This window comes from Rhodnius prolixus, unplaced genomic scaffold, assembly GCF_049639745.1.
Source record: "Rhodnius prolixus isolate KJV_2025 unplaced genomic scaffold, Rpr scaffold_7, whole genome shotgun sequence".
Taxonomy (NCBI): domain Eukaryota; kingdom Metazoa; phylum Arthropoda; class Insecta; order Hemiptera; family Reduviidae; genus Rhodnius; species Rhodnius prolixus.
Genome location: NW_027411582.1, coordinates 17,908,945 through 17,932,585, shown reverse-complemented (window position 1 = coordinate 17,932,585; position 23,641 = coordinate 17,908,945). Strand labels below are relative to the sequence as shown.

Here is a 23,641-nt window from a genome sequence, read left to right as displayed (position 1 = left end):
GACCAAAAATGGCCCTTAATCGAAAATATCCAGGAAAATGTACTAAATAGAAGTTATAAGAACTACACATGCGCAATAAGAATACGATGTTTATAGAAAAACTAGGAAAAAAGGCAAAGATTTAGTGAAATGGTACTTTTGGCTGGTGTCAAATCTGATGGCGGTAAGTATCAATTTTCAAAAACACACACAGAGTGAGTGATCAATTTTGAAAAAGTAAGTTTTTAGACATTTCCTCATTTTGAAATCGTACTTGACTGACAGACATTTTAGAGTGAAGGTAGGAACTATTCTTTTTCCATTCAGCCATGATGACGCTGGAGTTCCGCAAGGCAGCATACTAGGCCCCATTCTGTACACAATCTACTCCTCAAACGTACCTACTCATCCTCAAACTACTCTTCTCACCTATGCTGACGATACTGCCATCTTATCTACTAACAAAGACCCAATAATAGCTTATAGAAACCTTCAGTCTCACCTCACCTCCATAGAAAAATGGGGCTATCAAACTGAACGAAACAAAATCTCAAAACATCATTTTCACTCTTCGACGCATCACTCTTCCTCCTGTCTTTTACAATCATATTCCTTAACCAGTAGTCAACGTAGTTCGCTACCTTGGGCTTTACCTTGACAGAAGACCTACATGGAACCCTCTCATACTCGACTTAAGGAGAACAGAACTCAACAGACGCTTCCGACAAATGAAAAGACTACTCGACAACAGATCAAAAGTCACTCTGGACAACAAAATACTTATATATGTAAGTATATTAAAGCCAGTCTGGGCTTATGGCATCGAACTGTGCGAAATCAAACATACGTGGAGAGTTGGTGACTTTGTGATGTTTGTGATGTTACCGATAGGACAGTTGTGTAAGGGTTGATCGTCAAAAGCTGCATAAAAAAGGGTAAGGTTGAAAAAATATTAGATTATTTAGGTTTGCCTATTTAAAAACTGATTGTAATTAATTATGAACAAGACTAATTTTTGTTATAAATCCAATTGAAAAAGTGATTTAGGAGATTTAAGTGATTTATTTAGATTTAAAAGTGATTTTGAATGCATACCTTATGTCGTTTCATGAATATATTTGTATGTCAATTACTGGTCCCACCCCATGTCAAACACTGGTTCCACCGAAAATTCGGTATGTCAATTACTGGTTCATTGACATACTTTCAAAAAAAATCATTTTTGGTTGACATAAAGATCGAATTTACTGCTTTTAAAATATTAATAAAATAAAATACATCCTACTGGAGCGGTACAATTTTATAACCTACACCTGGAGCCAAAATAACGGAAGTTATTCTCTTAAACTCGAATTTTTTCTTAAGCAGTCAATTACTGGTCCCTTCACCCTAAATAAGGTGTTAGAATTTACAGTTTTCGCTTCTTTAAACATCTACAGTGAAATATTCAAGAAAACGTTCTAAGTTGTTCAAACAGTATAAAAATTTCCTTTTAACGTTCACATTTCCCAGTGGGAGCATATATCTTTCGCAAAAGGTGGTTAAATGGAGGGTAAAATAAAAGCGAGAAGGAAGTATAAATACAGAATAAAGGAGTTACTATTTTTGAAAACTGTACTCGTATTTCCATTCTTTCAAAAAAAAAAAATCTTATTAAGTACAGAAGTTCGCCAACAAATCTCTCATGAACTCAAAAGAACTGCAATACTCATTCTAACCTTAAAATTTACATTAACCAACTTAATTGCACATAGATTCAGGTGCCTGTAAGCTGATATTATCACCATTACGCCAGGCTTAATAACCGACATATAATCAATATTGTAGATAATATGGTTCATGCAAGTTATAAGCATGCTTATAGCTGGATACAATTAATATAAGATTAGATACCCTGTCAATGTTGATTTATAATTAAAGTTTATGTACACGTTCAGTGGGAATTTTTGCGGAACTATTTTCACCATTTTTGAACCATTTTTACAGAATAAATAATTACGAGAAAACTATCTGCAAAATTTTTTAATGGTTTCAATATCTTGTTGAGAAATTCACTGTCATTTCAGAAATATATATATATATATATTTTAAATTTTTTATTGTAATTTACCACTGCAACAGTTGTTGCAACAAGCAAATATGGTGAAAGAGAAAAGAAATAAAAGAAAATCACGAGTGGAGAAGACACCCAGTGGTGCCGCTCCAGTAACCTGCTTTGCTCTCACGATAAGAGAAGATCACGAGGGCCATCTTCTCTTCAATCTCCTTAGAGGATTACTTGGTAATGTGGAGGAAGATAGGTGTTCTATGAGAGGGGTTAGGTTGAGCTGCTGTAGAGGAATGAAATTTGAGAAAACGAGTGTTAGCAAGATCTTTAATGAAAAGGGGATTTTGAGGTCATTATGGATGGTGAGGTTAGATACATAGAACGGAGCGTTAAGAAGTTTTCTGAAGTATTTGTGGACTGTAATGTCTGGAGGCGTAGTGGAGTTGGAACGCTTAGTCCATCCCCATACTTCGATGCCGTATGACCAAATGGGTCGCAGTAACAGTAGATATAAGAGTCTTTTGTTATGTAGGTTAAGTTTCGAACGTTTGTCATGTATTCTGGCGAGAAGTTTTGTAGCGTTGGTTAGTTTCTTGTCTTTTCAGTCTAGTATGGGGATTCTATGTCAACAGAAATATTTTAATTTTAGTACCAATAATTTTATTTTATTTAAATATAATAATTGATGCCCTTTCTTTTATTAAGACCGACCAAAATGAAGATGTACAAGGTCTTTGGTTAGACCCGTATTTTTCCACGGTGCAGAAACCTGGTCTCTGAAAGTAGTAGACCAGTACTTTTTGAGGAACTTCGAGAATAATGGAGACCAGTATATTCGGATTAGTATGTACGCAAGGACTTCACGAATTAGGTCTAAATCAAGAATTGGGCGACCTGATAGCTCATTAAGATATAGTACGTTTCATTAAATGAAAAAAAAAAAGAACAAGATGGATTGGACATGTAGAAAGACTATACCAGATGACAGAGGATAGTCAAGAGAATAACTAGGGTGGTATTCCCCGAAAAGAGGATAGCCTGAGGAAATTCTGGAGTAAAGACTTAGAAGATGACCTGGCTAAAATCGGAGTGTCCACATGGAGACGAAAAGCTCAAGACCAAAAGATACTTGGAGAGGAATTGTCAGGGTGGCCAAAGTTCATCCTCGAATGTAGAACCACTTAAAGTAAGTAAACTTTTACAAGATAAGGAAAGACAATTCCTCGCACAGCCCTCGTCCAGCCATTAGCTCTTCGATGCCATTTTGCCACCTGTTCCTAGGCCTGCCTCTTTTCCGCAGGGCTCCATTGCATCACAGTCTTCGGCAATCTACCTTCTAGCATCCTCAACACGTGGCCGAATCATATGAGTTTACTTTTTTCCATTACTTCCGTCACTGTGCTGTGCTTCTCCACTACTTTTCTTATATCCTCCTTTCTCTCTGCGGGATATTCTCGCGGAACGCCTGCAGAAATCCATTTCAGTCGCCTCGTATCTTTTTCTGCATTTTCTTGCTGACTGTCCATGTTTCTGCATGCGTAGAGCAAGACGCTTTGAACCAACGCTTCATAGATATGCTTCTTGGTGCTGATCTGGACATTGCTGTTCCCCACTTCCTGTATTCTTCTGCCAGCTTTCTGACCATTGATGTCCTCTTCATCATATATACTTAGCAAACAAACATCCCAAATTTAAATAAAGTTCACTCCGGAAACAATTTGAGTTCCCTTAAGTCCGGAAAACTGATTTTTAAGGGAATATACTGAAGTATATCAGTGAGAGAAGGGTTCGGTTCTTCAGTATAACATTTCAGTATAATGAAAGGAACTATGTTTTATGTGCCTATTATAAAGAAAAGTTGAATGTGTTGCTATACTTCCCAAGTTAGAAGAAAATTCCAAAACTATAAGTACCTTTTACGGAAAAGATTTTTCATTTTTCTAAATAATCGTGGAAAATACTACATAAGATTTTCTTTGAACTTAGTACATGCATTTTGAGTAAAAATGAGGTTAGGTGCACATTTTGTTGTAAAACATGCAGTTTAGCAATCTACTTATTGTTAGTATTAATTAAATGCTTTTAAAATTCGCAGACTATACAAATTTATAAGTTAAAAATGTATAAAAATAGATAACAGAAATTTCAAAAAAAAGATGTGTGGGTGTTTACTCCAGATTTCTATTTTATTTTTTTTTAAATTGAAGAAGTCATTAGCGACTGGAGACTGCTCATTAAACTGCCGGCCATTACACAGGGTTAATTCCAACTCTCTCCATTACAGTGTGACTTTGTTCCATTACCACAGAAGAGTGCACTTGGTTTCTAGGAAGAGAAAAATTCCAAAGGACAGCAATCCTGAAACTCCATTCTAAGTTCGTTCAATCTTAAGGTGTTCATTGCTCCTAAAGTGCTGACCTAAGTCTTTACCAAAATAACATTGAATCGATCATTGTGTTCGATTAACAAGGTTTTTTAGCAAATGAATTACCATTGAAGAGTTTCAGTGAAGATAACAATGGTGGATACAAACTGGCTCTAGCTTGGTAATCGTAGATTAGCCTCAATTTTATTAATCAAGTCACTGTTGTGCATTCCTTACCTTTTCCAGAATGTAAAGTAACAGTTCTTTTGAATGAAGAGAAGTGCAATTAAGGCAAAGCGTTCAGAATCTGGATCACATCTTAATGACCATGTAATGACCAATATACAGTGACTCCCATTAATATTGGGGCAGTACATACAGAAGTTAAAAATTGACGAAAATTAAAAGTGGCACCCATTTATTCAAATTTTTATAAATTCATTTCATTTTATAATTACTATTAATTAAATAAAAACTATTTAAATAATTACATAAAAATGTTTTGGTAGATTAAAAAATATATATATTATAATAAGTGCAAATTCTACCTCTCATAAATATTGGGACACTATTATAATTTATAGTTTGTCCAAGGTTTTGCCCGAATATTTATACAATTTGTAAATATTTACCTTAAGCATATATTCAATATGAAATTAATAATTAAATTAGTTTATATAAATCAAGCCAGGTGTAACATGTCGCGCAAAAATACAAATACAACGATTGAACAAAGAAAAATTGTAATTTCTTTGCACAAAGACAATAAAAAGTGTTAGAGAGACGGAAAAACTGATCGGACCTAAAACATCTACTGTGTGGAACATCATTCAGCGTTACCAAAAAGAAAAAAGAATTGTTTCAACCCTCCACAAAAAGGACGTCCTCAACTGCTCTCTGAGAGAGAGCAGCAGAGAGCAGCGTTAAATATTAAAAGAATTAAAAAAGATCACCGACTTAGTGCTCCAAAACTTCAATGTGAAATTTTTGACATGTTTAGAAAGCAAAAAAGGGGCAGAAACTGTTCGGAGAGTGCTAAGAAAACTCGACTATCATGGTAGAGTAGCCTGGAAGAATCCTTTTGTCAGTAAGATAAATCGTGTTAAGAGAGTGAAATTTGCCGAAAAATGTTTTAATGGAAATAGTGACTTTTGGAATGATATACTCTAGCGATGAATCAAAATTTAATGTTTTTCAGTCAGATGGATGGGTTATGGGTTGGAGGAAAGCGAATGCTGAGCTCGAAAAGAAGAATTTACATCCAACTTTAAAGGGTTTTAAAGCTCCACCTCCGGGTGGAGGTGGGTCAGTTCTGGTTTGGGGCTGGATGTCCGCATCAGGATTTGGAGAATTAATGTTTGTTGATGGAGTGATGGACAAAATGGTTTATAGTAATATATTAAAAAATAATTTGGAAAAAGTGCCAAAAAATTGGGTATTTTAGGGTCTTTTAAATTCTACCAAGATAACGACCCCAAACCTACGGCTTGGGTGATACGTCAGTGACTGTTATATAATTGCCGAAAAGTTTTCCAAACCTCTCCGCAGTCACCAGATCCTAATCCCATTGAACAATTATGGCAATATTTAGCTAGTGCTTTAAGCAAACGAGTAATATCTAACAAAAATGAATTAAAACGATGTTTCCTGGAAGAATGGGAAAAAAACACCACCTGAATTAACCAAAAACTTGTTTCACCTATGCCTGATCGTTTGAGGGCTATTGTAAGTCAAAAAGCAATTATTAAATTATTACCAACCAATTATTAAATAGTAGGAGATTTTAAATATTGAACATTTAAACTCTAGCACTTCTGGTGTCCCAATATTTTTGAGAGCCTTATTTTACACTTTTTCAAAAAGTGCTACCTAACAGTTCGGAATTTCATCGATTTATACTTACATATATATAATTTCTACAGATGTTGCTAATGTAATTTAAAAAAAAAAAAAATTCCAAACTTTTATCTGTTGTTTTCATTTTCCTTTTAAATCATTTTGTAATAGGTGTCCCAATATTAATGGGAGTCACTGTAAATAATAAAATATACCAAATACAAATTACATTATTATTATTTTCTAATCCATTTAATATTAAAGTTATTATATTTCATGATTGCATAAACTTTAATTAATATGAATAAAATTATTTGAAACTAGTTTGGAATGGAGATAATATTTTAAGCGTAGTTTATAATAAATAGTCTATGCTTGATAGCAGAGGCCAGCAAAAGCCAAAGCAGGGCAACATTTGTGTTTGATCTCTCATACAGTTTTACAACTACTTCGTCTCGCCTGAACTTTCGGACTCTTAAACAGCACGACTAATGCAGCAAGCATTATGGGTAAACATTTATCCCAATCTCCATTATTCACATATTTATGGTTTATAGGAAATATTCCAGATCGTTATTTTTATTGACAATTTTATTCACTAGCTTGTTTACATTCAATATTTGCAAGCCACTATTTATGTATTTACAGACCAATAAGAGAACCTTTTAAATTAAATACGGATACGACAGGCTAAATTCATTTTCGTGTTTTTAGTGATTTTTTCCAATAAATGCAAATTCGAATACAAAAATTAATAAAGAAAAAAAAATATTAAATTAAATACTCGAAACGTTTTCCTCTTGCTTACAAATCTCAAGATTGAAATTCAAAACTTAACATTTTGTAAAACACTGGAGCAAAAATATTATTTAGCCCTGTGGGACCAAAGCACATTTTCACTGTAGCGGATGAGACAATACGTATGGCCACTAAATAGCCTTCTTCAGGGCTAAATTAAAATGTAAAGAGGTGTTGTATACTAATGCGGCCGAGGGATGAAGTCCAGTATACAAGCTTCTCTTCTCACCGCTCGCAGGTACCCGTGTCTGGATGGCCCTGAAAAGGACCGTTCACAAAAAATATGTCGGGATTCGACTCGCCTATGGCGCTCCCCAACGGGGAAGCCGTACAGTTGGGTGGCCCTGAAAAGGGCCGTTCACACTGTTGGTTGAAGTGACTGCGCCGCTTCGGGAATGGCTTGATCCCAGCGCGAGGCCACAGCAAAAGTGATGTGAGAGGCCCTGAAAAGGGCCGTTCGCTAATACCAGTCAACCGGCTTTGGGAGCCCCGGCAGTGTGGCCAGCACCCCGATAAACCCCGGTACCAATTGGCCTGGTCCTCGCTCGTGTCTCACCCTGTGGCAGCGCTGGTGATTCGGCTTGCCTCCGTAGCTGATGAACTAAGGCGGCTCGTGTGCTGGGCAGAGGTCCTCGCTCTTGTCTCGCACTGCGGCAGCGCTGGCGATTCGGCTTGCCTTCGTAGCTGGTGAACTAAGGCGGCTCGTGTGCTGCACTTTCTTCTTTCTTCAAAATACAGGGGTTAAGTGATCGATTTTTGTTCTGGTCCGGACAGTGAGGTCCTTTGGCCGGTACAGAAATCCAGGTTTTGAGAGTAAGGCCCAGTCAGCAATCTTCCAGCTAAGGTAGCTATTGTGGATGTTTTCCCGTTGAAAAATTATCTTGGACTGATGCAGACACGGCCGATTCTGCCCTTTTTATAGCGAAGTCGACCGTGCCGCGCTCTGGCGTCGCGACTGCGTCGCTATCTCTGTACCGTCCAAAGAACCACACTGCCATTCCAGAGTCTTGAGAAAGACTTTTTAAAATGGGCTATTTGCCTCTTTTCCTTCTTTATTTTTATTTAATAAACAATCATATGTACATATAAAAAATTATATTCTTCCTATTTACAAAAATTATGTAGCTGTTCAATTATGCAACAAAGTGAAGTTGGGGTTCCAACAAGAGGCATAGAAGATCTTGCTACAAATCTTTTCTTATAAGGGAATTTCATAAGAAGTATCCTGAACAACTTACCACTTCCACATTGTCTCGGATAATGCCATAGCTGAAAAACTAGATCTACAACAGTAAAATTCTATCCATATGTTTTAGGCCAACCAGAAAATCATAAAAGAAATGTTATCATCTGCAGATGTTCCTTGTCTAAATACTACTCGGTGGAAGGTAACAAAAGTGGTGAACGATTTCTAAATAAAAGAACGAATCCCTAAAGCAGGGGTGCCAACAAACTTCAATTTAAACACGGTCCAATTAGTGCTACAGGCAAGATTCACGCGGGCCTCATCACATTTACAAATTTTGTTAAATTTATATTCTGAAGTGAAGATTCAGCGATTTCCTCTCGTACAAGTTTTGCTATATCAGGATTCAAAGACTGAGAACGTAAGTATATATTTTGGCGAATTCCTACTTCTTTTTTTTGTCTTTTAAAACCGAATCATTCTGGAATTCCTTTTAGAGTGGCAGACATATCGCTTTCAAACGTCGCCGAAACTGAGTCAGCGTGTTTTATATACACGCCCGCAGGCCTCCAGGTAAGGCACTGGGCCACGTGTGTGCAACGTCTTCAGTAGCTACAGGGTTAAACGAGTAAGGCAATTGTGTGTACTGGGAATTATCTCGATCTCCCCTAGGCGCTATTTTCTTCATAAACATTTTCATTTTATTTCAGAACCAAGTGGGCCACAAAAAATTACCTCGGGGGGCCGCCAGTTTGATACTTCTACCAAAAAGAATTCGAAACTGGGCAAAATTAAAGTGGTTTACTTTTACGCATTTATTGGTCAAATATCTTTCAAAACGATTTGTCTAATACTTCCCTTTTTTTAACAAAAATAAAAAGGATGGACAAAAAATCTTTTTTTTTTGATTCTTTTAAATTTTCTTGTAACGAATGTTTTGCTTTATAAGTGATTTTATATAAACACACAGATATAGGTATTTTTACTATTCCATTAAGTTTATCGTTTGAATCCCACAAATTCTAGTATGGCTAAAAGCCAACTTTCCCTCTATACCAATTCTATAGTGTTCCAGACTTTGGCTAAACTGATCCAAGAAAAACATACTTAAACAACCCTAAAGCAAAAGTAATCTGCCAGTTTAAACTTTATACTCTGCTCTGATTGATTTCTGCATCTTTTACTTTTGTGGCCAATATTAGTTCAGAAAGTTTACTTTTCATTACCCTCTTTAGAGTACCTTTACAGTTCTCAAACTAACGTAGTAATTGTGTAAATATTTAAATGATAGAATCTTGACTAGTTTAGTATTTTGGTAAATCCAGATGTTATTTTTAATTATCAGCGGTTTACTCCTAATAATTCTTTTTTATTTGGCGTTCAGCTATTTGAGGCTGGCAGCCCAATATAATTTTGCCTTCTCCACACTCTCCTCTGGCTCTACGGTCCTCGAAGGTCCTTGGCCTCCTCTCTCATCTTTCCCCACTTCTCTCTCACCAAAGCAATCCTCCTCCATGTCCTTACTCCCAGATTTATATTTTACCCCACAAGGGGTAACTATGGCATGTAGTTTACTTGGGGAGTAGCGACCTCACGGGTACCACAGCTCAGTACACCATGCTTACCCATCAGAACAGCACTCATTACACTACAAGACATACACAAACACTTTTCAGATAAGGCATATACACTACACACACCTTAGGGCTACCGTCCCTAGGATGAATGCTTCTGCTAGGGCTAGGGGAGTAAACCCTGAAGAAAAATCTTAGGCCCTCCAAAATGGCGCAGGGTTGGGCGTGGGGCTGAACAACCCCACCCTAGAAAAAGTTAACCGTTTCGAAACCACAAGGAAAGGAAAATCGGATTGGACTTAAGGTACGACATAGGCGAGTAAAAGGACAATGTGTACGGATGGCAACATAATTTTGCCTTGCCCCCCCCAAAAAAATATTACTGTTCCGCTGTAACAGAAGACTCATGAATTCGAATACATCATAACAGTGTTCAAGACAGACACCAGTCAAACATTCTGCTCTACATACTGGGCATACCAGTCACAGAAATTCGATGAAGATGAGGCTGGAGATGATAGTCATAGTTAGTGACCAGCTGAGACAAAACAGCTGCCATACTTCTGGGGGGGGGATTAGGGAGAAATCATGCCAGCATTATCTCTTCCAGATCAGCCCTCTACTTGCCATCAGTGAATTATCAGCAATTTTGTTTTGTTTTTTTGAGCGTGCTTCGAATTTTCCGCTTAGCAGTATCGTATTCTTTAGATACTTTGGCTACTCTATCCGTCTAATCTATCGGATTCCCTTCAACACCACAATTTTTTTTTTGTTTTATTTTTCTCGCGGCCTACCGGCTAAAACACCCCCCTACTGCCAGGCCTAGCCTGGATTCGCTTGTGCAGTACTACTTCAGGCTAGGCTCCTGGTCCTTACCCACTACGGGTTTGCCTCCTCTCCATCCAGATCTCTCCTTTTGAGGGTTAGTACTTCCCTTGTGAAAATTGCCACAGCATTCCATTGCGCCCTGCCAGAGAGCATTATGCTTTGGAAGCGCTCGGAAACCCATTGGCCTACTCTTCCTTCTAAATCCCTTTTGCACCTAGACGATGCTGGCTGTATGGCGGAACCCAATGCCAAAAAAAGAAAACAAAAAAAAAAAAATCCCTTTTGGCACGACCCCATCTTTCGCACACAAAAAATTTGTGATGGGCGTCGTCTCTCATTATTCCTACGCAGTGGGGGCAATTTCCCTCTGACCACTTCTCCATCTTCCGGAGAAACTCCCGGAAGTACCTCCCCAAAACCCCTACGGACCCAACTTCTGATATCTGGTAGCAGGGATGCCGTCCACCTGCCACGGGTTTCCTCCGTCCAAGCAGCTTGCCATGCAGCCATAGTTCGCTCTCGTTCTTCTCGAGCGGTTGCTGCTCTATTAGCTTCCCACCTTCTTTCAAAGAGCCGTTTCCTCTCATTAGCTAGTAGCGCAACGGGGATAACTCCCGCGATCACAAAAATTCAACACCACAACAACCGGAAATCTATAGCAGTTATTACACTTCTATAATAAGCACTGATTACTAACAGTTAAGGAACACATTATGATAAGTATAATTTTTTTAATATTTTGGATAAAGTAATGATTTCCAGGTGACGGAACTGGGGTTCACCATGGGCTTAATCGTGCAACTAACTCCTGATGGCGAGCCCGCTTAAGGAGCTATTAAAAGATAATTTTGATTTAATAAGCTTTCCCAAATCTTTAAGTTTTAGTAAAAAAAAAGAGACACCTCTGAATGTGTCATAGATTTTAATATACAGATCGCGACCAATTTTTAAGGTAAAAAGGTCCCCTGATCTTTTCTTTTTGATTCATTTAAATTTTCTTGTAACGAATGTTTTTCTTTATAGGTGATTTTATATAAACACACAGATATAGGAATTTTTAACATCTTGTACCCCACTACGAAAGACAGTAAAATAATTTTAAGTAACCAAAAAATGTCCAGCCTGCCACCTTGAACCCGAAGACGATGTTAAGTTTATTCCTGCTACTACGAAGCTCTGAATTTATGCTACTCAAAAAAGATATTGTACGATGTCATCAGTCGACCTAGTGAACAGATAAAAAACAATTGTAAATGTGGTGGGGTAAAAAAAAAATCAATAAGATAAAACCTATTCTGAATAGACAAGGAGAATGAAAGGTTCACAAATTGTACCAAGCTCTATTCACCAGGATACTCGCAGCAAGAGAGCAGAATGCTCGGAGCAAGAGAGCAGACTGTTGGTGAATGAATAGGTGACGGAAAGAATGAATGATAAGTATAGATGTTAGGATGCTATGCGATGAATTGTGAGACCTATGAGGAAATTTCATCATTTCTATTTATAGTTTGACAATTTATTTATTAAATCTAGTATTAATTATATTTTGTGGTTTACAATGTTAATTTTCATGTGTAATTGTCCCAGAACTCTTGTAAGTAGCAACGCCGAAATCAAAAAATATGGATAGATTGATAAGTACGAAATCATCACAAGAGGCCCCCTCAATTAAAATCAAACATATTTGCTTTTAATAGGATGAAAAAATCATTGCCATTTCAGTCGAATAAAATTTATTTTGCCGAGCTTTCGACCTAGGGACTAGGTCAACTTCAGGGCTGTGGAACATATTTACAGATTGTTTACAATGATTCTATTGAAATGAATTTGTATAATGTAACGAAATTTACAAAAATTATTTACCTAGTTTACAAAGTAATATTTTTACATTACAGGGTTGGTGTGTCCTCTGTCTTGTCTGTTCATGGAATGAGTGTGATCGGTCTGTATGTAATAAGTGTTAGGTTGTGTGGAAGTCAGTGTTGCCAATAGTCAACAGTAGTATACGAGGTGTGTTCAAAAAGTAACGGGAATTTTCGTTTTTTGAAAAAAATATTTATTTATTCATCTACATTAATATTGTCGCCTTCAAAGTAGTCCCCTTCGCATACAATACACTTGTGCCAGCGCTTTTTCCAATCCTCGAAACACTTCTGAAACTCGATCTTTGTGATAGCTTTCAGCTCTTTCAGCGATTCGCTTTTAATGTCATCTATGCTTGTAAAACGACGGCCTTTTAATTTTCTCTTTATGTTTGGAAATAGAAAAAAGTCACATGGAGCCATGTCTGGCGAATATGGAGGCTGGGGCATCGTTAAAGTTTTGTTTTTGGCCAAAAATTCACGAACAAGCAATGAAGTGTGAGCAGGTGCATTATCGTGGTGCAAAATCCATGAATTGTTTTGCCACAAATCCGGGCGTTTTTTTCGGATTGCTTCACGCAAACGGCGTTGAACTTGTAGGTAGTACTCCTTATTGATTGTTTGACCTTGTGGCAAGAATTCATGATGCACTATGCCATTAAAATCGAAGAACACAGTGAGCATAACCTTCACATTCGACCGCACTTGTCGAGCCTTTTTCGGTCTTGGCGATCTAGAATGCCTCCACTGGGACGATTGAGCCTTAGTTTCGACATCATATCCGTAAACCCATGTTTCGTCACCTGTTATAACACGTTTCAGTAGATCCGCATCGTTGTCGACTTTATTGAGTGACTCTTGAGCAACTTCCATTCTCCGCTGTTTTTGTTCGAAATTCAACAATTTTGGAACAAATTTTGCTGCCACACGTTTCATACCCAAAACATCCGAAAAAATTTCATGGCATGAGCCAATTAATATGGCAACATCATCAGCGACTTCTCTGATTGTGATTCGGCGATCGTTCATAACCATTTCTTTCACTTTTTTCACGTTTTCATCGGTTGTTGATGTGCTTGGACGTCCAGGTCGTTCGTCATCTTCAACGTTTTCGCGGCCATCTTGGAAACGCTTATACCACTCGTAAATCCTTGTTTTACTCATAACAGACTCACCATATGCCTTTATTAACATTTCACACACTTTATTACACTTTATTTCATTTTTTACGCAAAATTTAATACAAATTCTTTGATCCATTTTTTTTAACAAACAAAAATCGCCAAGCTCGAAAAACACGTCTAACCTTAACGGCTGCCACTTAAGAAGTAAACAATGAATATTACTGAAAATTTTATCGTACTTCAGGGGCATGTGTACCAACATAATAAAAAAAAAAATTTACAATCAGACTCTCCAAACCCGCGAAATTTAAAAATTCCCGTTACTTTTTGAACACACCTCGTATGTTGTTTAAATTGTTTGTGTCTGTTTTTAAAATTTAAACTGTTTTCTGTCTTAAGTGTATCATTAAAAAAAAATGAACAACAATATTTGCTTTTGTTTCACAAACGTTTTTTCACAAACAAATGTAAGGAAATCTTTATGTTATATAAAGGCGCCACTGGACTACCGCGCAGAGATCTGATTCGAATCCATCATCCAGCACTTAAGATTATCTTTCCAAACGAGCTTCTTTAAAGTTCACGAGTAATGTAACAGGAAAAACATGGTCCTTAGGCCAACAAGGACCGTGTCTTCCTTCTTTTTTCGGCGCTTGAAAAAAGAAGCTGCTGGCGCTAATGACTTCAGGTATTGCAGCGCCTTAAATTAAAAATGGCGCCATAATGGTCGAGTGGTTAAAGGCGACGATCGTTAAAGCTAAGATTTACGTATTGTGGTACTGTATACGATTCTTTGGATTTTATTTAAAAGTTATTGTGACAAATGTATGCCTTTAGTAAACGGATGCGAAAAGCCTACTAAATACTAATATAAAGTTACTAATTGCTGATCAAAAGCATATGATCTAATAAACTTCCAAACACTGATGAAGAAATATCGAGTGTTTGAGTGAGATATTTGACAAAACCATTTCAGCCCAGTCATCTTCTCTGCTATTCAGAGCTCGTGAATTCTCTTTTCAAACACTAGAGATTCCTCTATTTACTTGTCTGAGAGAAGATAAGATGAGAATGCGTACGTGTGTGTGAGTGAGACAGAATGTGGAGAGAGACAGAGAGATACCAGATTGCTCAGGAGCTTGTTGCTTGGAGTGGTTTGAATTGGATGATCGAAGAAGGATGAAGATTGCTTAAGGGAAGGAAAGAAAGCTTTTGGCTACGTCCGCATCACTTTTCGAGCGACCGAGCTTTTACCAACAGAATACCAATCGTTCTCTGCTTACAAAGATGTATCTTAAAATATTATTAAATCAATGAGAGTAAATCATTATTTTCTTTCTTTGGCAGGTTTGTTACAATCATACGATTCGTAATATTTTGACAACTCTGCCAAGGTATATAAAAATAAACGAATAGCACAAAAAATAGAAGAGGAAGATAATAAGCATTGAATTTTTAGTTTGTTCCATCATTTTATTCTTCTCAAGCATAATAATAATAATAATAATAATAACAATAATAATAATAATAATAATAATAATAATAATAATAATAATAAAGAATTTTAATAAGAATACGTGGGAAGGGATTAGCCATGAGGTTAGCATACTGGACTCCCACGCGGAGGTCCCGGGTTCGAATCCAGCAGCTGACCCTTAGATTTTCTCTTCCTAGGAGCTTCTTACAGCTCACTGTCCGGTGATGGACAGTGTTGTCTGTAACGAGAGAACACTGTCCGGAGGACGGCAGTGCACGGGAAAAGCTCCGGGCGCTAATAACCTCAGCTGTTGACGCGCCAAAAAAAAAAATAAAATAAAATAATAATAATAATAATGAGCAGAAACAAAAAAGAAAACAACTTTAGTAGCAAATTAAATTTCAGTAGATTTCAATGACACAAAAATAAATTTAACTATACATGATAATAGATTATAAATAGAGGAAAATAAGTAATAAGCAATATTTTCTGTAAATACTTTACAGATAATCACAAAAATGAATATAAGCAGTTTCAAGTGTAAAGTGATTGGACAAAAACTTTTAGCTGACAGAAATTTGGTAATGTTTTTGAAAAAGCCCTACTTTACTTTCAAAACAAAAGCTTCCCATAAGTATGTAGCAATTTCAGTCTCAAAAGCCTTTTATATTCTAAGACTTTTATTTGACATTAATAGTATTAACGACACTTCGAAAACTGCCATTTAGAAAGTGAAAGTGCTTAAAAAGTTTTTAGGAGAGATATTTTAAGTCAACTTTGAAGTAACATTTTCAGAAACAAAAGGCCTTGGTTATGTGAATTTCCCCACTCCTTTTCCTAGCATACATTTTGAGTTAAGAAAGTCAGCTGTAATAACATTCACACGCGTTATACTAAATTCTCACTGTTGCTCAGATTTCCTGAAAACTCGGAAATAACTTTGTAAATGGGGATTGGGTACTGGATCATATAAAATTTACTTCACTCGTCTTAGCGCGCTAAATGTCTGTCCCCAGATTGGATTCATCAGTATGGTCATGTTTTCTGCATTAAACTGATGAATCTCTGATGGTGATTAAAAATTCGATATCTGTAAGAATTATCAAAAAAAAAAAAAAATTTTTTTTTGATTACTATTTTGCTCCTCTTAAGACCGTGATGGTCTGAGGAAGAAGATACCCTCTCTTCTATTCCAGTCAGGTATGGTTTGGAATCGCTGGCTTTGAGATCTGAGACCACTTGAGATACCAGAGGAGATCATTTTTCAAAAAATGACTGTTGAACAAATAAGAGCCCTTATATAACGAATTTTCAGTAGTAGAAACCTAAAGGGTAAACAGATAAGCCATAATTCCCTTTCGGCTTGTGTGCCAGTAGAGCAGGACACGCCCTATATTCTTTCAATCTGAATCTAACCCGTTTGGGAATTATTACTACAAAATTATTTTCCTCCGGTAGTACTCAAATGCAGTAAAAATTGCGAATTTTCTCCGTTTTTTTAGTTTTCAAAATTTCAGGAAATTTAACATAAACTGAAGGTTCATCTCTGAATCTGCTTTTGTAAAGTAAAGTAATCGCTAATGACTGCCGTCAGGCTAAAGAAATTCTTGGCCTGTCAAAAACGGCTATAGTTGGTTTTAGCAGGTCCTGGATCCGCCAGTTGGTTCAGGTGTTGAGTGGACATGCGAATTTAGCGTACGTACCATCTTTTCAAATGCGGCCTTACCCAGTCGCCAATTTGCGCTGGCTGTGGTGAGTCCAATGAGATTGTGCGGCACTTTGTAGAGGTGTGTCCCGTTTATTCTAACACTAGATTTCTCGTCTTCGGTAGGTCAAATGTCTCCTATCGGAGATTGTGGCATCTGGTAATCTTAACGAACTTTCTAGGTTTATTCAGTGCACTGGGCGAATGAGACGCCATGCTCCCTAGTGTCCTGTTGCTACTTTATTAGTTTATTGTATTGGCATCTGGCAAACTTTAGCCGGATTTGTTGTTTTAAAGTCCCGGTATCTCTCATGAGATGAGGGGTGGGCGGGGAACAATGGGCATTTAGATTGCCTGCGTTCCTTCCCCTTTTTGGTGGAACCGCTCATTTTAATACAATCTACTATCTACAATCGATAATTTTTTCAGGCAGTGTTTAACGTCTAACTATTACCAATTACGTGTCATTGACAATGGTGGAAGCTCATACTTTACTATAAACAATTTATTCTAACAAATAAAAAGTAGTCATACACGGGATTCGAACTGGCGATCTCCGTCTCACAAAGCCACACTCTTGACCACTAGACCCAACAACTGTCCCTCTGCTACTACTAGAGAATCAACAGCATATGTCAACTTACGAGTACTAACTCTTAAAACATTGAAGGTTACTAAACCAAATACTTTTTTATTCCTCAAACAATTCTTCTTTCTTAAAAAAGTAAAAGAATGAAAATTGGGATGAAAGAACAGCGATTAAACAATTATTTACTTAACAATGCTAATTTTGAATAAAACATTTAGGCATAAAATAAACGAATAAAATCGTATTCATAGAATGCTAAAATAAAAAAAAAAAAAATGCAAAGGACAAGGCAACGTGTGGAAACAACCTAAATAAAGGAGCTGGAAAGAAAGCTGACTGCAGGAAGTTATTCTGGCAGAAGGCCAGGACAGGCATGGGATATTGCTCGAGGATTTAGTCTGAAATTGGAGACACGCTTCCAGTAAGCTTGCCTCAATTTAGCTCGTTAATCTAAAAATAATAAAAAAAAATAAAATAAAATAAAAGAAGAACAAATATTTATCAATATAAATTTCATTTTATTGCAACGAATACATATATTTTTATTTTAGAATAGAATAGAATAGAATATATTATTCTCCTAATCAAGAAAATGGTAAAATGGAATTAGGGTCTTAACGAAAACTAAAATTGCGTGGAATAATTCAATTTTACTTTTTAATTATTGAATTATTATTTTTTCCCAATAAGATATTTAATTGGGTTGTCAATTAATGAAACAAAACCTTAAATTGAAAAGAAAATGATTGCCAAACTAAATCCAGTGTAACTTTGAAATTTAATTAAGGTTCCTTTAACTATTATTGATCATAATATTATATTGGGATAGCAACAGTTATGAATTTTAAACAGCCAAACCCCCATATATTTTATTATTCTGAAATTTATTTTCAGAGTAACTCGAAGTGTTATTTTTTTCTCTCTCTCTGAAAAGATTTCACAGATAAATGATTAACTATTTCTCAATTGAATCACTTTTATCTGGCACATTATTCTCATTAATATGAATTTGTATTTGCCCATAGAAAATACAAACTAAATTTACATTATTAAATAAATAATATGTAGTTCGGAGTGCTGAGTAGTATTCGTAGATTAGACTAATTCCATAATAGTGGAAAATATGTAGTTCGGAGTGCTGAGTAGTATTCGTAGATTAGACTAATTCCATAATAGCGGAAAATATGTAGTTCGGAGTGCTGAGTAGTATTCGTAGATTAGACTACTTCCATAATTATAATAATCGGGTACCCACAGAATTCATCAGACCAGATTATTTTTTAATTTTATTATTATTATTTTGTAAGATTGTCAAGTTATTGGATCATACGACAACAGAGCCAAAAAAGCTATAAAATGCTTTTAAGCATTTTTTCTTTTTTACTATGAAAGATCACAAATACGAGGTGCACTTGTTTGTAATGCTAATGCTAAATTAAAAGGTTCTGATTAAATTTTTTTTTATATATATAATCAGCAATGTGGGAGTATTTAAAAGACTTAATTTAATTAAACAAACAAAACAAAAAAGAAATTAAATAAACAAGGCGAAGTGGGTGTTACATGTTAAATTATTTTCCCAGAAATCTTAATGGCATTAACAGTGTCACCCGCATCTTCTTTTTTAACAAGGTTCTTTATTAAGCCAATTATCCGCTTGCTTGAACATGAGAAAAAAAAAGGAGCTATGTTAATGCAACCCTTTATAAAAAAATATGAAAGATGGTTGCTGTGGTGTTGTTTTAATGATTTCAAAGAAAAAGATATTAGCATATAATTACATAGAATTGCAGTTTGTTCCGTATTTTTAGAACCTGTCTTTACAGACTTGTGAGTTCCAAATAAGTCTTCTGTCAATATACTTTCCACATTGGAAGGCAGAGTTTCACTGGGTTAAAACTGTAATGTCTCTCTGTGGCATTGGTTAATAGTACGGTGTTTATGAAGAAATCTAATTTGGAGAAAAGGATTTACATTGGCACAGAATTGGATTAATACTATATGTTTCAGAAAAGTTTATTGAGGGGGACGTCAAATGAGTTTGCTTATTAGGTTTCAGAACTGAATAATCATGAGTACCAGAATTTTCATAAAAGCGAAAAATATGTAGTTCCGAGTGCTGAGTAGTATTCGTAGATTAGACTAATTCCATACTAGCAGGAAATAACATATGTAGTTCGGAATGCTGAGTAGTATTCTTAGATTAGACTACTTCCATAGTAGCGGAAAATATGTAGTTCGGAGTGCTGAGTAGTATTTGTAGATTAGACTACTTCCATAGTAGCGGAAAATATGTAGTTCGGAGTGCTGAATAGCATTTGTAATAAGACTACTTCCATATAGCGGAAAATATGTAGTTCGGAGTGCTGAGTAGTATTCGTAGATTAGACTACTTCCATAGTAGCGGAAAATATGTAGTTCGGAGTGCTGAGTAGTATTCGTAGATTAGACTACTTCCATATAGCGGAAAATATGTAGTTCGGAGTGCTGAATAGCATTTGTAATAAGACTAATTCCATAATAGCGGAAAATAAGTAGTTCGGAGTGCTGAGTAGTATTCGTAGATTAGACTACTTCCATATAGCGGAAAATATGTAGTTCGGAGTGCTGAATAGCATTTGTAATAAGACTAATTCCATAATAGCGGAAAATAAGTAGTTCGGAGTGCTGAGTAGTATTCGTAGATTAGACTACTTCCATATAGCGGAAAATATGTAGTTCGGAGTGCTGAATAGCATTTGTAATAAGACTAATTCCATAATAGCGGAAAATAAGTAGTTCGGAGTGCTGAGTAGTATTCGTAGATTAGACTACTTCCATATAGCGGAAAATATGTAGTTCGGAGTGCTGAATAGCATTTGTAATAAGACTAATTCCATAATAGCGGAAAATAAGTAGTTCGGAGTGCTGAGTAGTATTCGTAGATTAGACTACTTCCATATAGCGGAAAATATGTAGTTCGGAGTGCTGAATAGCATTTGTAATAAGACTAATTCCATAATAGCGGAAAATAAGTAGTTCGGAGTGCTGAGTAGTATTCGTAGATTAGACTACTTCCATATAGCGGAAAATATGTAGTTCGGAGTGCTGAATAGCATTTGTAATAAGACTAATTCCATAATAGCGGAAAATAAGTAGTTCGGAGTGCTGAGTATTATTCGTAGATTAGACTACTTCCATATAGCGGAAAATATGTAGTTCGGAGTGCTGAATAGCATTTGTAATAAGACTAATTCCATAATAGCGGAAAATAAGTAGTTCGGAGTGCTGAGTAGTATTCGTAGATTACACTATTGCTTTCTTACTTTTTTTATTTTGGTTCTTCAAATGGTTCTCTCAACACCATAGCTTTCACAACATCTGATTTTGGCCAGAATTCCATCGTCATGCCTTGAGTAACATGGAACAACTTTATTATATGCGAACAGTCGCCTAAACAGAAATTTATTGAATTATCTACTTGAAAAATATTATTGGCCTAAATGATGTAAGACTAAACCATCAGCCCAGACATGTGCTGCTAGTATTTGAACATGCTTTCTGTAGCTAGTCTTAATATTTTTGAACAACTAAAAACCTTTTGTTTTGTAGTTGTTCATCTTTCAGCCGAAAGTTAGGTTACCTTTTGTTTCTATAGTGTAATTTTTTTGTGGAGGGGTGGAAAAGGAAGGGGAGGCGAAAAATACTAGAATGACGTAGTAGTGGTGGTGTTACAAATAATAGACCTCTACTACATATTTCATCATGCATCCTCTTCTACAAAACCAATTTACAGAAGGAAATCATAATAATGGATAGAGTGCGCTAACTTCAACAATAAACTTCATTTATTTCCAAAAAAAAAAAAAATTATTTATCTCTAGATTAATTCAACAAACAACAATCCAGTTTCAAAATTTATGTACTGCATATACAGAATGTGATATCAAATATTTCATTTATGCAAATAGCCTGAGTATAGTCTATTTGTGAATCTGACTTGATAAAATAATTAAGAAAAATAGCTAAATGATAATTTCTTGTTAAGATTAAAGTTTATTAAATAAAAAAGAATATTTTGTAAAAATTTTAATATCCAATGACAGAAAAAGTGTATATTCCAATACAAGCTTCATACATTATGCATACGATCCATATTCCATGAATCAGAAAGTTTTGTCCGAAAGAAATGGCAAAAACACGGCATGGTTGATTTTAGAAGATCACAACTAGGATTTGACTTGTATTCCGTCAAAATATTTATATCAATATACCAAGTTTTTAAAGTGAAAATCGCAATAAATATAATATAAATACCTTCTTTTGCCACTATACATTACTGAAACTGTACTAAAATATATATGAATTCGGTAATGTACATTTAACTACAATAAATGATAATGCTGAATGAAACATTAGGGGCACAGTTTTCTCAGAAATTCACACAAATAAAAATCTGAGAAGTTACAAGGCGAAGGGGGCAAAAACCCTGATCACTGTCTCGTCCTTGTGCTACCGGACAATTGCTGTTGTGAAGCAGACCGACAAAAATGTGTGTATGAAAAAGCTATAGGCGGATTAAGATAATCATCAATTTCACATCTCTCCAACTGTCCGGAGATTAATTAAATTAAAATTAACAGTATGATAAAGTTGACTGTAATGAAAGTCAATTTGAGGAAGTAAGTCTTTAGTTCTTAACACGATCATAGGACATTAAGAGTTGAAAAAAGACATTAAAATTCTCATTAATGAAGCGGCAACTACCATTTTATTACTAAGAGGAAATATCAAATTCATTCTATCACTAAAAAAGCAAAACAAAACAAAAATTGAATAACCTGTTAAGTTTTTACATTTCAATTTAACTTAATTTGCATATTACTCGAAGGGGATTTCTAGCTTATAAATGTTAATATAATTTAACCGTTTTTACACAAAAAGATTTTTTCTTTTATACGCTTAAAAACGTAATTCAATTTAGAAAATATTATACGTATTCTATTTGGAAAATATTAGTTAAGAATTCCTTTTGTCCATCTGTAAACATAGAATTTAATGAAGCACATTTATAAAATGTGAAAGGATAGAAGTTTGTAAAGGAAATATATAAATAACAAGATAAATAAATAAACAAGAATTGAAAGGTTTTCTATAACTGGAAATTCATCGCTATTTATAAACAAATTAAATATCTCAAACTTTCTTTTCCAGAAATTATGGTTGTTTGATTTTGTTTTCACCCAAAAATTGAAGGGAAAAAAAACGTTTCATGAAAATTAAATTACCCAGCATTCCTTTCTTACTTTCAATAAGTAAACAAAATGTTATTTAAAATTATCGTTTAACTATTCTCCGTACTACAAGCCTAATGGTTCTAAAAAATGAATATTCACTAGGTAGAGGGAATATTTGACTGATGATTTTTGCCAGCGCTTATTCATTAAATTACCTCATTTTGAAGAGATAAAACTTAAAAATACTCTGTTTTATTTCTACTTCAATTGCGGTTATGGATTTCTGTTTTACTTTAATGATGAGAAAACATCTGTTATGTCAGTTTGAGTAGTGATGGTTCCTGGAGGAGCTAATGACCTAAGCTGTCGAAGGGCAATAAAATAAAACTTAAAAACAAAACAATAACAAAATTAACAAACAAACAAAAGTAAAAACCAAACAAAATAGAAACAAATTCAGCCTTTTGAAAGCCAATATTTAACTTTTGTTCAACTTTAGTTTCCTGGCAGACTTTCATCTAAAATAGAAAACAGAATGAACCGTAACTTTTGTCTAACAGAAACACAATGAACTTTGATAACACATCTCTAACTATGTTATTCCTTCTTTATAACAGTTTTTTGTCTTGTATAAATTTATTTATTTTTATCTTATCACCTTTTTTGTTTTACTTTTTTATACAATTTAAATGTTTCTTTTTAATATATATTTTTTTTCATTTTCTTAAAAATAACTACATAGTTAGAGCACCTCTTGCAGACCTGTCTGTGTAATTAGAAGTCTGACGAAAATAACAAGGCACGGTTTTTTTTTTGGTTTTCCTCTACAAAATAAAACTTTTCCTACCTTTTGAGCCAAATCAAGTTCTTCGCTTGAAAACGGTGCCGTTCAATTTTGCTCTTAAAAGCATACGCAGGTTATCTCATTGTAAAGTGGTAAATAACAAAAGGCGAAGTATTGTGAGGTTTAAAGGTGAAACAGAGAATAAACAGAGGTTCCGCGATAAGAGCGGCAGTGGGGGAAAGGCCGGTGAGTGAGGGACTAGGCAGAGAGT

At 35.3% G+C, this 23,641-nt stretch overlaps 1 protein-coding gene across 8 annotated transcripts in view; it reads right to left on the bottom strand.

The window, feature by feature from the left end:
* LOC141447096 (obscurin-like) overlaps window positions 1-23,641 on the bottom strand; it is a 676,918-nt gene that overhangs the window by 59,573 nt on the left and 593,704 nt on the right. The window lies entirely within an intron of this gene.